Source organism: Thalassophryne amazonica, chromosome 4, assembly GCF_902500255.1.
Source record: "Thalassophryne amazonica chromosome 4, fThaAma1.1, whole genome shotgun sequence".
NCBI lineage: Eukaryota > Metazoa > Chordata > Actinopteri > Batrachoidiformes > Batrachoididae > Thalassophryne > Thalassophryne amazonica.
In genome coordinates this window covers 5,105,880-5,120,852 of record NC_047106.1, presented here as the reverse complement: position 1 = coordinate 5,120,852, position 14,973 = coordinate 5,105,880, and the positions used below count along the sequence as shown (strand labels likewise).

General features: G+C 43.6%; 1 long non-coding RNA gene across 1 annotated transcript in view; it reads left to right on the top strand.

Annotated features, from left to right (window-relative positions):
- Nucleotides 1–12,266, top strand: part of LOC117509084 — a 28,544-nt gene extending 16,278 nt beyond the window's left edge. The window contains exons 3-4 of the long non-coding RNA XR_004560230.1: nucleotides 8,146–8,152; nucleotides 12,065–12,266. This is a non-coding gene — a long non-coding RNA (uncharacterized LOC117509084). The remainder of the gene's footprint in view (nucleotides 1–8,145; nucleotides 8,153–12,064) is intronic.
- Nucleotides 12,267–14,973: the final 2,707 nt, after the last annotated feature.

The window sequence follows — 14,973 nt, the reverse complement described above, 5'->3', positions numbered from 1 at the left end:
GGACTATTGTAATTCATTATTATCAGGTTGTCCTAAAAGTTCCCTAAAAAGCCTTCAGTTAATTCAAAATGCTGCAGCTATAATCCCCATCTTATCTTAGGGACCTCGTAGTACCATATCATCCCAATAGAGCGCTTCGCTCTCAGACTGCAGGCTTACTTGTAGTTCCTAGGGTTTGTAAGAGTAGAATGGGAGGCAGAGCCTTCAGCTTTCAGGCTCCTCTCCTGTGGAACCAGCTCCCAATTCAGATCAGGGAGACAGACACCCTCTCTACTTTTAAGATTAGGTTTAAAACTTTCCTTTTGCTAAAGCTTATAGTTAGGGCTGGATCAGGTGACCCTGAACCATCCCTTAGTTATGCTGCTATAGACGTATACTGCTGGGGGGTTCCCATGATGCACTGTTTCTTTCTCTTTTGCTCTGTATGCACCACTCTGCATTTAATCATTAGTGATCGATCTCTGTTCCCCTCCACAGCATGTCTTTTTCCCGGTTCTCTCCCTCAGCCCCAACCAGTCCCAGCAGAAGACTGCCCCTCCCTGAGCCTGGTTCTGCTGGAGGTTTCTTCCTGTTAAAAGGGAGTTTTTCCTTCCCACTGTAGCCAAGTGCTTGCTCACAGGGGGTCGTTTTGACCGTTGGGGTTTTACGTAATTATTGTATGGCCTTGCCTTACAATATAAAGTGCCTTGGGGCAACTGTTTGTTGTGATTTGGCGCTATATAAAAAAATTGATTGATTGATTGACAATACCGCAGTGTGAGCCAACCACCAGTAGAGGCAAGCAAAAGCAAAAAAATTTGCAGTTTGGTTGGGGTCAATCTCTCACCGCCGCTACCTTCGCCGGATCAGGGGCGTCGGAGTCGGAGGAGATTATGAACCCCAGGAAGGACAAAGAAGTACGGTGGAACTTGCACTTCTCGCCCTTCACAAACAGCTGGTTCTCCAACAACCGCTGCAGGACCTGACGTACATGTGTAACATGAGTCTCAGGATCCGGGGAAAAGATGAGTATATCGTCCAGATATAGGAAGACAAACCGATGCAGGAAGTGCCGCAAGACATCGTTTACCAAAGCTTGGAACGTCGCGGGGGCGTTAGTGAGGGCGAACGGCATGACCAGGTACTCAAAGTGACCTAACAGAGTGTTAAATGCCGTCTTCCATTCGTCTCCCTTCCGGATCCAAACCACGTGGTACGCATTCCTAAGATCCAGTTTTGTGAATATTTGGGCTCCATGCAGGGGCGTGAACACTGAATCTAACAGGGGCAGAGGGTATCGGTTGCGAACCGTGATTTCGTTCAGCCCCCTGTAATCGATGCATGGACGGAGTCCGCTGTCTTTCTTGCCCACAAAAAAGAAACCAGCACCCATCGGGGAGGTGGAATTCCGGATCAGCCCAGCAGCTAATGAGTCCCGGATGTAGGTCTCCATTGATTCTCACTCAGGATGTGAGAGGTTGTACAGCCTGCTGGACGGGTACTCAACGCCCGCGATCAAATCAATGGCACAATCATACGGACAGTGCGGGAGAAGGGTGAGCACCAGATCTTTGCTGAAAACGTCAGCAAGATCGTGGTACTCACTTTCCACCGCCGTCAGATTGGGGGGGGACTTTAACCTCCTCACTAGCTGTCACACCAGGCAGAACTGAGGATCCGAGACATTCCCGGTGGCAGGTTTCGCTCCACTGAGCCACAACCCCAGACGGCCAATCAATCCGGGAATTGTGTTTTATCATCCAAGGATAACCCAATATCACACGGGAGGTAGAAGGTGTTACATAAAACACAGTCTCCTTCCTGTGGTTACCAGACACCACCAATGTCACTGGCTGTGTCTGGTGTGTGATTAATGGAAGAAGGGTGCCATCTAGTGCCCGTACCTTCAAAGGTGAAGGTAGAGCCACTAGAGGGAGCCTGACTTCCCTTGCCCATCTGCTGTCCAGCAGATTCCCCTCCGACCCCATGTCCACCAGTGCTGGGGCGTGAAGGGTTAGATCTCCACTCAGGATCGTGACTGGGATGCGTGCAGATTTTCGGGGTCTCCCTGCGTGGGTATTGTGACCCACCCTTAGCCTTAGTCTCTAAGGACGAATGGTGTTGTATTGACCGTTTGGGGCATTTTTTCTGTGTGTGCTCGGTTGAGCTGCAGAGAAAACACTCCCCACGGACCAGCCTCCTTTGTCTCTGATCTGATCGCCTTTTGGCCCTGCTCGTTTCCATAACAACGTCAGCAGGGGGAGCTGACATCACGTGGAGTGCCCTGGCTGTGGAGCGTGGGGAAGACGGCTCCCTTTCGGACCCGGGAGGAAGAGGGACGGCTTGTGCCTGACGACGCCCTTCGTCTTACTCCCGTCGGTGTTCTGTTAATCGGTTGTCTAACCGTATAACCAGGTCTATAAGCCCGTCTAAATCCCGCGGCTCATCCTTCGCCACCAGGTGCTCCTTAAGGACCAGAGACAGTCCGTTTACAAAGGCGGCACGGAGCGCAACAGCATTCCAGCCGGCTCGCGCCGCTGCAATGCGGAAGTCGACTGCATACTTAGCTGCGCTCCGACACCCCTGCCTGATTGACAGCAGAAAGTTCGAAGCAGATTCGCCTCTATGGGGGTGATCAAAAACCTGCTTGAACTCCCTCACAAACCCAGTATACGTCGGTAGGAGCCGTGAATTCTGCTCCCAGAGCGCCTAGCCCAGGCGCGTGCCTCTCCTCGAAGCAGATTTATTACATAAGCCACCCGGCTGGCGTCTGACGCGTACATGACGGGACGCTGTGAAAAGACGAGCGAGCACAAGTTAGAGATGAATGCACCAAATTGCTCAAAAGAGTTATATTTGTGACCCCCAACAGCTAAGCTAAACCTAGATTTATAAATAAGAGCAACATCCCTGCCTTGCTTCGCATCACGAGGGATGTGACTAAATGTATATGCTGTTGGGTAGGCTTCATTTATGGGGAGGCTGTTGGTTTAAGCCAGGTTTCACATAACCCAATCATATCTAAGTGATGATCAATAATTAAATCATTAATCAACAATGATTTTGAGGACAGTGACCTTATGTTAATGAGACCCAGTCTAAGGACCTCAGTGGGGTTGACAGTTGAACTGTTTGGGTTTAGGGATGGTTCCAGAGTATCATATATAAGATGCCTAGAAGTAGGTTTAGGTTTGAGACATTCCACACGCATTGTAGGTAGCAGACACAAAATCTTTGATATTGATGGAACAACCACTGGGCCATCCACAATTTCAACATCATCCAATACAATAATGGGTATTAATTTTGCAAAGCATATCCCTATATGATTTTTATGGACATGTCTACGGAAGCAGACCACAGTCTCAACTTGTTGTATTTCCCTCCCTGGCAGATAAACTGCACTATCACCATAGTGGATTTTCTGCACTAATTTCCCCACAAAGCTAATGGATTACACACCCACATTTGCCATAAGCCTTGCAGTGTCTCTAATCACCTGCTCTGTAACCTGCTGTAGATTCCTAATGTTACCCTCCCTGTAGAGCTCTATCTATGTTTGTAGACAAGATGTCGGCGCCTTCCCCAGTAGGGTGGAGGCCATCCGGCATCAGCAGGCCACGGCGGCCCCAGAACGAAGGCCAGTTATCAATAAAGCTAAAGCATTGCTGTCTACAAAACTGCACCAGCCACCTATTTAATGATGTCAGCCTGCTAAATGCCTCATCAGTACCCCGGGAGGGGAGGGGACCAGAGACTATTAATCGTTGCTGACACATCTTTCTGGCAAGGTCACAAGTCCTCTCTATGTCCATTTTTGTGACATCTGAGTGCTTCATCCTGATATCATTGGTGCCGACGTGAATAACTATGTGACTATATCTCATGTCATGATAGCTTCTTGTATCCTTCCCCTAAACTATGATGTTGAACAATCTTTGTTTTCAGGTCATTTGAGAGTTGTTTAGAAGCTCCCATGTTGCCACTCATTAGAAGAGATGCAAAGAGGAGAAACATTTGCAAATGTCCACCTTAAATACTCATGATTGGATTGGACACATGATTGGATTCACCTGTGTGAGGAGGTCAAGGGTCAGTGAGCTTACCAAACCAATTTTGTGTTCTAATAATTAGTGATAAATGTATTCAAATCAATAAAATGAAAAGGGTGGCCATATTTATGTACCTGTCTAATTTTGTTCAAATAATTATTGCACACTTTCTGTAATATATGGCTTGGACTTTATTTACATCAGTTATAAAGAAATGCAAAAGTTTCTTTCACTAAAACGTTAAATTTAGGCTTGCATCTCAGATGTACTTTCTGGCAAATTGTAGCTGAACTATAAGGTCCTTTTTTAAGAAAATCCTCCTCAACACCACTTCATCAGGAAGCTGGATTATATATTTTTAATTAATTTATATCAAGTTGTAGAGATTTATTTTCAGTTTGAGTTTGAGGAAGATAATTTTAGATTTATTTATCTAAAGTTGTGTTACTGGTGTGTCTCTCAGACAGCAAAATTAAGAGGTTATTTAATTAACAGCTGCCTGCTCATTTAAATATCACTGGAGAAACATGTATATATAAGACAACCCGAATTAAATGAGAACTGCCACTTTTAACAACCTGGACCTCATTTCTAGCATAAAATATAGTCGTTTACTCACCAGTATAACTTTGGTGTCATTATTAGTCCACGGTTTAAACGATGTGTTCAATTCACATCTGATGTAAACATTTTTCTTTTTCTACTATGGTGGATTAGAACTTTTTTGGTACATAGCACCAACTATAAGACAGGAGGAACCTATCAGTCAATGTGACTCAGTGATTTCAAAATGCAGCTCTTTTATTATCTGGACATTTGACCTTTTTGTCTTAAATTTGTCATTAATGACTCAGAAATTTCCTTTCAAAATGAAAGAGGCTAAAGTGATACAATTGTTCAAATCTGGTGACAGACATGTTTTTTTTTTTTCAAATTATAGGCCAATCTCCCTCCTACCACAATTTTCTAAAATTTTTGAAAAGGCATTTGTAATGAGGTCAGATGATATCTTAACTAAACATCATATCCTTAGTGTAAGCAGCAATACACCTTGCTCTTGGACAAATTACAGAAATATGGTATCAGGAGATTGGCACATGACTGGACAGCAAGCTACTTACACAATAGGTATCAGTGTGTCCACATTGGTGAGAAAAATTCCGAGTTCTTGAGGATTACTTATGGGGTGCCCCAGGGTTCAGTCCTTGGGCCATTGTTGTTTCTTTTTTATATTAATGATATATGTTTGGTTTCCAAGTCCGTAAGTTGTATTTTATTTGCTGATGATATGACTGTGTTTTGTAGTGGGGATCATTTGGGACGGTGCCTGGACACAATGGAGAATGAATTACAGAAATTTAAACAATGGTTTGATTCAGACAAATTATTGCTTCATTTTGGTAAACCTAAGAGTATCAGATTTGGGAGTAAGTCCATGGACCTAAGCAGAAATCTATTATTACATAATACTGAATTTGAAATTTTAACAGATACCAAATTTCTTGGTGTTTATATTGGTAATAAAATAAGATGGAAAACACATATTAGCTATGTTAAGTCTAAAATGTCAAAACCTATTGCAATTGTACTTAAAGCACAAGACTTCCTCTTCCAACATTCATTGACCATTTTATCATGCATTAGTTGTTCCATATATGACATATTGTGTCGAGGTTTGGGGAAATACATGTAGAACTAATACTAAACCAATATTTCTATTGCAAAAGAAAGTTATAAGAATTCTCAGTAATAAACCATATCGTGAGCCAACACATCTGTTATTTGGTTGTTTGCAAATTTTAAAATTCTGGGACTTGACTGATTACATCATAATACAAATTATGTATAAAGTGATGGTCTAGCGGTTAAGGTGTTGGGCTTGAGTCCAGAAGATCATGGGTTCAAATCCCCGCCTGACTGGAAAATCACTAAGGACCCTTGGGCAAGGCCTTTAATCTCCTATTCCCTATTGCTCACGGTGTGCAGTGAACGCCTTGTATGGCAGCACCCTGACATTGGGGTGAATGTGAGGCATAATTGTAAAGCGCTTTGAGCGTCTGATGCAGATGGAAAAGCGCAATATAAATGCAGTCCATTTATTGTTTGAAGGATTAGGTTTCCCATTTTTGTCATTGTACTTGGGATTGTACACTATTGCTTGTTTGGTTGTGTTTTGAAATTTTAGTGATTAAGTTAAATTGTTCATGTACATTTTTTGTAATCTTGTTATGACTATATATATATATATATATATATATGGTTTTAGGGGAGGGTGTCTATAAGCTTTGCTTCTGCCTTCACCCTTTCGGCCACACGGCTTCTTTGTACGTTGTTCTTTTTATGTTTTGTTATTGTCTTTATTGTTGTTCATCTGTGTTCTGAATAAATTCATTCATTCATTAAATGCATAAAAAAGAAAACCACAGAGCAAATCTTCCTGAATTTATTTTGCTCTGTTCTTCTAGATTTAAAGAAAATGTTTTTCTTTCTTTGTGTCTTTAAGTGTGTTTGACATCAAGGCCGATATTCAGTTGGAGTCTATGCAGAGTCCACACAAGATGCACAGTAACAAGCTGTGAACTGGGGCATCATGGGATATTGGTGAGGCTCACACTCTGAGCAGTGGCTGTCAGGAAAAAAAAATGCTACATGGGAAAACTGGAAGGTAAATGCCATCGTGTAATTGTGCTCCGCCCTCCTCTCGCGCCGCTCCTGCTGAGGCGATGAATTGTGGTTTAATTAACTCAGCCCTCCCCCACTTGACGGTGGGGGAGGGCTGGTCAAAGTTGGGTTGAGAGGTCATGTGTTGGTCGTGTGTGTAACGTCGCTGTCTCCGTGAGATAAGCCGTGCATGGTGACTTCGCCTGACGTCCTGCCGCGTCAAAGGCTAAAGATGGTGGGCAAAGTCAGGATGACGCCAGTCCAGCTTGAGTGGAGTAAGAGATAAGTGCAGAATTCATCGCCTTACAGAAAAAGGTCTAACCTCCTGTTATCCCGCGGCGGGAGCGTGATGTGCGGTAAGCTTTTGATCAGGAACAACTGCCGGTTTTCCCAGACTGGAAGTGTGACGAAAACAAAGGAGGCACAACTGGATTTTGGAATGCTGTGACACTAAGAGCGGAGATATTTAAAGGAAGGATTTGTCAGTTTCACTTTCCCTGAACTGACGGCGACGACCTCGGAAGCAACAAAAGAACGGCGGCGGCTGATTTCTGCACATCTGAGGCAACAATACCATCATCTCACTTCGTCTGCACGCGAGCGTTACTTACACGATTCATCCTGACGACAGGTGGAAATTACAACCTCCAAATTCAAACTTTTAATAAGATAAATCTCTAATCCAGACTCCGCCTCTTGGCATCACACGTGCCCAACTGGAGTACGCTGAGACGCCGTGGCGTGATATCTCCCCTGCTAGTGTTTGGTTCTATTAACACCCCCCCCACCTGCTTTTATCTCCACCACGTACCTGAACCTGTACATCCACCATTACACAAAAAAGGTACGGTGCCAAAAAGAAATTAGGCTTCCTGATGAGAAGCGATTGGAAGTGAAGTTGTGAAGCTGCAAAAGGCCTCAGATCAAAGTGAGCCACCGGTAATTAGAATACATTCTGAAGAGAAGCCGGCGCAGCCACAAATCTGGATGTTACCTGGAAAATTACCTGTTGAGCCGCTGGAATAAATGAGTTTGGGTGAAGTGAGGAGACGGAGACACGGGGCTCTGCAAAGTCAGGTCGCCTCGCTTTCCCAAGGCAGCGTGACAAAAAGAAAAAAAAACAAAAAACAAAATGCAGGGAGAATAATCGTGCCTGTTTTATATTTCATCCTGCGTTTGTGGAACTTTGTTCCCTCTTTTCCCCAAAGACACATTTCTCTTAGCGTCGTAGTTTCAGCGTCTTTTGTTGCTACCTTTTGATTCATCGCTCCTCTGTTACAGGTTTAGTTCTCACAAATGAGGTTTTAAAATCACTTAAAGGACTGTACAGGCCTTTTTCATAGAAACTATCTTTACCCTCTGCTTGTCAAAGGGGGTGGAGCTTATTGAAAAAGTTGTGAAAATTGATATAATTTAGTCACTGGTTAGCGTACAAGTCCCACAGCCATGCTAGTCCAGGGGTCAAGCAGGATTTTGGTACCACTTAAGGGGACTAAACAATGCTGACAATCCAGCCTCAGTGCATCATGACCCACACAAAATGTATGGTGGCCATCCAGGGTGGCAGCTGTAGCCAGGCAGGGGTCAATGAAGAAATTGAAAAATCAATCAATCAATCAATTTTTTTATATTGCGCCAAATCACAACAAACAGTTGCCCCAAGGCGCTTTATATTGTAAGGCAAGGCCATACAATAATTATGTAAAACCCCAACGGTCAAAACGACCCCCTGTGAGCAAGCACTTGGCTACAGTGGGAAGGAAAAACTCCCTTTTAACAGGAAGAAACCTCCAGCAGAACCAGGCTCAGGGAGGGGCAGTCTTCTGCTGGGACTGGTTGGGGCTGAGGGAGAGAACCAGGAAAAAGACATGCTGTGGAGGGGAGCAGAGATCGATCACTAATGATTAAATGCAGAGTGGTGCATACAGAGCAAAAAGAGAAAGAAACAGTGCATCATGGGAACCCCCCAGCAGTCTAAGTCTATAGCAGCATAACTAAGGGATGGTTCAGGGTCACCTGATCCAGCCCTAACTATAAGCTTTAGCAAAAAGGAAAGTTTTAAGCCTAATCTTAAAAGTAGAGAGGGTGTCTGTCTCCCTGATCTGAATTGGGAGCTGGTTCCACAGGAGAGGAGCCTGAAAGCTGAAGGCTCTGCCTCCCATTCTACTCTTACAAACCCTAGGAACTACAAGTAAGCCTGCAGTCTGAGAGCGAAGCGCTCTATTGGGGTGATATGGTACTACGAGGTCCCTAAGATAAGATGGGACCTGATTATTCAAAACCTTATAAGTAAGAAGAAGAATTTTAAATTCTATTCTAGAATTAACAGGAAGCCAATGAAGAGAGGCCAATATGGGTGAGATATGCTCTCTCCTTCTAGTCCCCGTCAGTACTCTAGCTGCAGCATTTTGAATTAACTGAAGGCTTTTTAGGGAACTTTTAGGACAACCTGATAATAATGAATTACAATAGTCCAGCCTAGAGGAAATAAATGCATGAATTAGTTTTTCAGCATCACTCTGAGACAAGACCTTTCTGATTTTAGAGATATTGCGTAAATGCAAAAAAGCAGTCCTACATATTTGTTTAATATGCGCTTTGAATGACATATCCTGATCAAAAATGACTCCAAGATTTCTCACAGTATTACTAGAGGTCAGGGTAATGCCATCCAGAGTAAAGATCTGGTTAGACACCATGTTTCTAAGATTTGTGGGGCCAAGTACAATAACTTCAGTTTTATCTGAGTTTAAAAGCAGGAAATTAGAGGTCATCCATGTCTTTATGTCTGTAAGACAATCCTGCAGTTTAGCTAATTGGTGTGTGTCCTCTGGCTTCATGGATAGATAAAGCTGGGTATCATCTGCGTAACAATGAAAATTTAAGCAATACCGTCTAATAATACTGCCTAAGGGAAGCATGTATAAAGTGAATAAAATTGGTCCTAGCACAGAACCTTGTGGAACTCCATAATTAACTTTAGTCTGTATAGAAGATTCCCCATTTACATGAACAAATTGTAATCTATTAGACAAATATGATTCAAACCACCGCAGCGCAGTGCCTTTAATACCTATGGCATGCTCTAATCTCTGTAATAAAATTTTATGGTCAACAGTATCAAAAGCAGCACTGAGGTCTAACAGAACAAGCACAGAGATGAGTCCACTGTCCGAGGCCATAAGAAGATCATTTGTAACCTTCACTAATGCTGTTTCTGTACTATGATGAATTCTAAAACCTGACTGAAACTCTTCAAATAGACCATTCCTCTGCAGATGATCAGTTAGCTGTTTTACAACTACCCTTTCAAGAATTTTTGAGAGAAAAGGAAGGTTGGAGATTGGCCTATAATTAGCTAAGATAGCTGGGTCAAGTGATGGCTTTTTAAGTAATGGTTTAATTACTGCCACCTTAAAAGCCTGTGGTACATAGCCAACTAACAAAGATAGATTGATCATATTTAAGATCGAAGCATTAAATAATGGTAGGGCTTCCTTGAGCAGCCTGGTAGGAATGGGGTCTAATAAACATGTTGATGGTTTGGATGAAGTAACTAATGAAAATAACTCAGACAGAATAGTCGGAGAGAAAGAGTCTAACCAAATACCGGCATCACTGAAAGCAGCCAAAGATAACGATATGTCTTTGGGATGGTTATGAGTAATTTTTCTCTAATAGTTAAAATTTTGTTAGCAAAGAAAGTCATGAAGTCATTACTAGTTAAAGTTAATGGAATACTCAGCTCAATAGAGCTCTGACTCTTTGTCAGCCTGGCTACAGTGCTGAAAAGAAACCTGGGGTTGTTCTTATTTTCTTCAATTAGTGATGAGTAGAAAGATGTCCTAGCTTTACGGAGGGCTTTTTTATAGAGCAACAGACTCTTTTTCCAGGCTAAGTGAAGATCTTCTAAATTAGTGAGACGCCATTTCCCCTCCAACTTACGGGTTATCTGCTTTAAGCTACGAGTTTGTGAGTTATACCACAGAGTCAGACACTTCTGATTTAAAGCTCTCTTTTTCAGAGGAGCTACAGCATCCAAAGTTGTCTTCAATGAGGATGTAAAACTATTGACGAGATACTCTATCTCCCTTACAGAGTTTAGGTAGCTACTCTGCACTGTGTTGGTATATGGCATTAGAGAACATAAAGAAGGAATCATATCCTTAAACCTAGTTACAGCGCTTTCTGAAAGACTTCTAGTGTAATGAAACTTATTCCCTACTGCTGGGTAGTCCATCAGAGTAAATGTAAATGTTATTAAGAAATGATCAGACAGAAGGGAGTTTTCAGGGAATACTGTTAAGTCTTCTATTTCCATACCATAAGTCAGAACAAGATCTAAGATATGATTAAAGTGGTGGGTGGACTCATTTACTTTTTGAGCAAAGCCAATAGAGTCTAATAATAGATTAAATGCAGTGTTGAGGCTGTCATTCTCAGCATCTGTGTGGATGTTAAAATCGCCCACTATAATTATCTTATCTGAGCTAAGCACTAAGTCAGACAAAAGGTCTGAAAATTCACAGAGAAACTCACAGTAACGACCAGGTGGACGATAGATAGTAACAAATAAAACTGGTTTTTGGGACTTCCAATTTGGATGGACAAGACTAAGAGACAAGCTTTCAAATGAATTAAAGCTCTGTCTGGGTTTTTGATTAATTAATAAGCTGGAATGGAAGATTGCTGCTAATCCTCCGCCCCGGCCCGTGCTACGAGCATTCTGACAGTTAGTGTGACTCGGGGGTGTTGACTCATTTAAACTAACATATTCATCCTGCTGTAACCAGGTTTCTGTTAGGCAGAATAAATCAATATGTTGATCAATTATTATATCATTTACCAACAGGGACTTAGAAGAGAGAGACCTAATGTTTAATAGACCACATTTAACTGTTTTAGTCTGTGGTGCAGTTGAAGGTGCTATATTATTTTTTCTTTTTGAATTTTTATGCTTAAATAGATTTTTGCTGGTTATTGGTAGTCTGGGAGCAGGCACCGTCTCTACGGGGATGGGGTGATGAGGGGATGGCAGGGGGAGAGAAGCTGCAGAGAGGTGTGTAAGACTACAACTCTGCTTCCTGGTCCCAACCCTGGATAGTCACGGTTTGGAGGATTTAAGAAAATTGGCCAGATTTCTAGAAATGAGAGCTGCTCCATCCAAAGTGGGATGGATGCCGTCTCTCCTAACAAGACCAGGTTTTCCCTAGAAGCTTTGCCAATTATCTATGAAGCCCACCTCAAAATGCTCCAATCATATTGAAACATACACCACATTATGTGTCTGACTACAAAGATTCCAAAAAGGTACAGTTTGGACCGTGTATGACTGAAAGTTCTGGGGTAAAAACAGCAAAACAGTGTCAAAGGTCAAAAGTTAAAGTAGCTCCAGTGTTTGTAAAAAGTGATGCATATTATTGGTTGAGTTAACTGGGATTTTAAAAGGATTAGTTTGCAGCATCTGACATGCTTAGTTGTCAAGTTACAAGGTAACATATGTCACATGTCATACAATCTAACGGTCGTCAGCCTTGTTTGACCTTTACTTGAGACCAAACATTCAACATGTTCAAAACTTAATTAATCCTATTAGCTCAACCAATAATTTTCATCACCTTTTCTTTAAAAATCCAAAACTTGAACTTTTGACAACAGGAGATGAGGATGGAGCCAGCAGGCAGGAGGAGAAGAGGGAGGCCAAAGACGAGGTTTATGGATGTGCTGAGGGAGGACATGCAGGTGGTTGGTGAGACAGAGGAAGATACAGAGGACAGGGTGAGATGGAAACGATTGACCTGCTGTGGCGACCCCTAATGGGAGCAGCCGGAGGAAGAAGAAAAAGAAGACAAATTCAAATGAGCCTTTGTCACCATTCTTGCTGTTTTTACCCCATAACTCCAGAATGTTTGGTCATAGATCATCCAAACTATACCTTTTTGAACTCTTTATGATGAGACAAATAATGTGGTACATATTTCATTCAGATTGGTGCTTTTTAAAATTTTGACCTCTATGCAATTCTTCGTTGCAGGCAGGGGTTTCAGTGTGGAAGGTTTCCAGTTCAAACCCCATCCCTGCCACATTTGTAATCTACACACATGTAATGTGGAGTTGCATCAGGAAGGACATCTGGCATAAAAATTGTGCCAGAATCAACATGCGGGTCCACCTTGGATCTGCTGTGGCTGAACAAAGTGCAAACAAGGAAGCAGCCGAAGGGTCTTACTTACTGTAATTCTTCATTCTGTAGTGTAACATTTCCCATAATCCCCCTGGTAGCCCCCTGCATTTCCCAGAATGCACTGTGGCACCAGCAGAGTTCCAGCATCTCACAGCACATGTAAACAGTGGCAAAGTGAGGATGTGGATGGCATTGATCTCACATGTTCACGGGTGATTATGATGATGACACGTTCTCCCAAGTTGAGAGGGTTATCTAGAGGAGGTGTAGCAGCTGTGATGGACTTCTGTCATGCCCCAACGTTGTCTTGTTGTTCGTACTTCACAAGTTGTGTTTACATTGTACCTTGAACCGGAACTCTGCTGAAACTGACCTCTCACGTGGGTCACGGACCACGAGATGGTGCGAGGTTCACAACTGAGAAACCACAAATTGGGTGCTACCAGCTGCTACCCTGGAATGACCACCATACATTTTTGTTTAGGTCATGGTGCACTGAGGCTGGATTATAAGTGTTGTTTTAGTCCCCTTAAATAGGACTGATTAGGTCAAAATTGACTACAGGCTCATGGTAAGTTGACAAAACCTCACAGCTGTCTTTGGTCCTAGGTTACTTTGTTTCATTCTCGCGGTACCCAAGGATCCTTCAAACTCCTACATATGGAGACTCACTTGAGGAGAACCACTTGAATTGTGATGAAATTTCACCTATGACATTCTGGACAAGTGGGCACCTGTGTGCTGGATCAAAGACCTCGAAAAGGCAGAGACGCCCACATTTCATCTTGCTGAGGCAGATGGATGGTTCAGTTGGAAACATAGGGATGGACCAGATGTCTATCTGGGTGGTTGCCATTTAGGACCCAAGGCGGTTTCATGTTGTGGCTGATGCTCCCCAACCTGACTTGAGACCAGTAACCATCCTTTACTAACAATAACTGGTAAAGTAGTTGGTAGTTTCTGATTAATCTTGGTTATTGTCCAGTGGTATCCTTTGGCGACACATTCTCACTCCCAGCACATTACATTTTGATGCTAGGTCAGTGCCCCTTGTGTCACAATGTGGTCGTGGTTGGTGTTTCCACACCAAGCAGCTCCCAGACTTGTCATATATTGATGTTTGGACACCACAAACCTTTTGTATCAAGATGTGACGAGTTGCATCCATTACCCAGGCCGAAGTCACCGAGGTGGTTAGAAAGCTCCTCGGTGGCAAGGCTCCTGGGGTGGATGAAATCCGCCCTGAGTACCTTAAGTCTCTGGATGTTGTGGGACTGTCTTGGCTGAGATGCCTCTGCAGCATCGCGTGGCGATCGGGGACAGTGCCTCTGGATTGGCAGACCGGGGTGGTGGTCCCTCTGTTTAAGAAGGGGGACCGGAGGGTGTGTTCCAACTATAGGGGGATCACACTCCTCAGCCTCCCCGGTAAGGTCTATTCCAGAGTACTGGAGAGGAGAATTCGACCGATGGTCGAACCTCGGATTCAGGAGGAGCAGTGTGGTTTTCGTCCTGGTCGCGGCACACTGGACCAGCTCTACACGCTCCATCAGGTGCTCGAGGGTTCATGGCAGTTCGCCCAACCAGTCCACATGTGTTTTGTGGATCTGGAGAAGGTGTTCGACTGTGTCCCTCGGGGCACCCTGTGGGGGGTGCTCCGGGAGTACGGCATCCGGGGTCCTTTGCTAAGGGCTATCCAGTCCCTGTACGACCACAGCAGGAGCTTGGTTCGCATTGCCGGTAGTAAGTCAAACCTGTTTCCAGTGCACGTTGGCCTCCGCCAGGGCTGTCCTTTGTCACTGGTTCTGTTCATTATTTTTATGGACAGAATTTCTAGGCGCAGCCAGGGTGTAGAGGGGGTCTGGTTTGGGAACCACAGAATCTTGTCTCTGCTGTTTTCAGATGATGTGGTTCTGTTGGCTTCATCAAATCAGGATCTTCAGCGTGCACTGGGGCAGTTTGCAGCCAAGTGTGAAGCCTCCGGGATGAAAATCAGCCCCTCCAAATCTGAGGCCATGGTTCTCGACCGGAAAAAGGTGCTTTTTCCTCTTCAGGACGGTGGAGTGTCCTTGCCTCAAGTGGAGGAGTTTAAGTATCTCA